A 2,500-nucleotide genomic window follows, 5' to 3' on the forward strand; every position below is an offset into this window, starting at 1 on the left:
GTGGAAGGGGGGATAGAGTTGAAGAGAAAGGGGGAAGGAGTAAGTAAGGAAGGGGGAGGGAGGAAGGAAAAGAGGTTGAGGGAAAAGGGGAAAGGAAGGAAGTTGAGAGAGAGGATCATGTAGGGAGGGGAAAGGAGGCTGAGGGGTGAGGGAAAAACTTGACAGAGTGGGAAGGGAGAAGGGGAAAGAGTTAGATAGATAGAATGGGGGAAGGAAGGAAGGAAGGAAGAATAGCCAGAGAGAGAGAGAGAGAGAGAGAGAGAGAGAGAGAGAGAGAGAGAGAGAGAGAGAGAGAGAGAGAGAGAGAGAGAGAGAGAGAGAAAGAGAGAGAGAGAAAGAAAGAGAGAGAAAGAGAATAAGGGAATAGCAGGTGGGGGTGAGTGCAGATGATGGGATGAAATATTGGGAGGAGGAGGGGCGGGGGGGGGGGGAGTCATTCAAAGTGGGCAAAAGATTAATTGATTTTTTAAGTGTGTCCTCAGTGATCGAGAATCGTGGAATCAGGTCTATTATTATGATCATGTGTTCTTTTCTTATGGGGGGTGGGGGGGGGATTTCCTTAGTTATCTCATGTTCTTGAACATCTTAAACTTAGTTTATATTTTGGAAAGTGAAAATCTCTATAGAGTTTCCATTGGTAGCAATATATTTTTGTTTATTGTTTTATTGTGTAAAGAGAGTGAGAGTGAGAGAGCGAAGTTAGTAAGAAAGTCAGAAAGAGAGAGAGAGAAGGAGAGAGAGAGAGAGAGAGAGAGAGATGATAAAACATATATAGCTATATGAAACACAGAAACTAAATACGACAGGTATTTTACCCTTAACCCTCCTCCCCCCACCCACCCACACACCCACTCACCCTCTACCACTCTTTCTCTGTCTCAGCAACAAAAACCAACAACAACAAAACAATAAAAAAAAAATAACGAAAAGCGAAAAAAACACCCCGTCCCCCACCCCATCCCACCCCCTCAAAAAAAAAGAAAAAAAAAAAATCCTCCAGAGCCCCAGGATTTAGCCCTGCGGTCTCTGTACCTACGTGACACGGTCTCGCATGGCTATCCTTCACGTGTTGGGAAACCTTCCTTGTTTGCCTTGCGCTGTGGTCCGTTGCCTGGCTGGAAGAGCAGGGATCCGCGAAATCAATGGTGTGTATCAGTCCGTTTCTTTCTTTTTTTTTTTTTTTTTTTTTGTGGGGGGGGGGGATATATTGTATTTGGTATTTATGTTGAGGGGTTGATTGTTAGGATATGAGTTTTTTTGTTTTAATGAAGTGGAGGTATGATCTGTGATACTAATGGTGGTTACATATATAGATGCATACTAATATAAAGGCATGCTTGCATGTATATATATATATATATATATATATATATATATATATATATATATATATATATATATATATACATACATACATACAGATAGATAGATAGATATAGACATATCTGTATGTCTGTCTGTATATCACACACACATACATAGGCCAACTCGCCTCCCTTTTCATCCTCTACATGAACAAACACACACACACACACACACACACATCCAAAGACTAGCTCCAGTGCTATTATTCAGCGTCAAACCAACCACACATGTGCCAGCCTTCCTCTTATTCACCCCTCTACCCCCACCCCCCCCACTACCTACACCCTATCCCCTAGCCCCCTACCCTCCGCAACCTTCCCCCTATACCCCCTCCAGCCTTACCCCCCCCCCTCCACCCGCCCCCTACAAGCCACACACGAAGACTACAGCTAATAATTGGTGTCACAGCTTGGACTACTGTGGACTCCCCTCCCCCTCCCCCTCTTCCCCCTCTCCTCCCCCCTCCCCCCCGTCTCCGCAGCTCATGCCAACATCCCCATCATAACGGAGGATAGATAGAGATTAAAGTCGATAGATAGAGCGAAGAAGAAGAAGAAGAAGAAGAAGAAGAAAGAAAGAAAGAAAGAAAGAAAAAAAAATGAATCGAAGAGTGATTTCGTCTTTATTTTCCCGATAGACTGTGTAGAAAAAAATATTTAGATTATGATGATGAAATGATAATTATTCGCTATGTATCACAAGGGCGATGTAAGGGGAGGATGACAGAAGGTGGATAATGAGACTGACAGGTTTTCGGGACATAAATGAAAGGGATTAGCACAGGGCCGATAAACTTTAAGAACATGAAGAGAGAGAGAGAGAGAGAGAGAGAGAGAGAAAGAGGGGATTTTGTACGGTAGCCTATTTGCTATCGCCATCATTATCATTATAATCTGTATCATTATTACCGTTATCATTGTCGTTGTCGTTATCGTTATCATTATCATTATCGTTATCGTTATAGTTATCGCTATCGCTATCGTTATCATCATCATCACCGCCACCATCACCATCATCACCGCCACCATCATCACCATCATCACCACCACCACACCCAACCACCACCATCACCACCACCATCACAATCACCATAAACCTTTTTTTCAATTAATTTGTCTCTTCATCATCCCAAGCA

The sequence above is a fragment of the Penaeus japonicus genome, unplaced genomic scaffold, assembly GCF_977035675.1.
Source record: "Penaeus japonicus unplaced genomic scaffold, GWHDUDI00000001_assembly GWHDUDI00000032, whole genome shotgun sequence".
In the NCBI taxonomy this organism is placed as follows: Eukaryota; Metazoa; Arthropoda; class Malacostraca; order Decapoda; family Penaeidae; genus Penaeus; species Penaeus japonicus.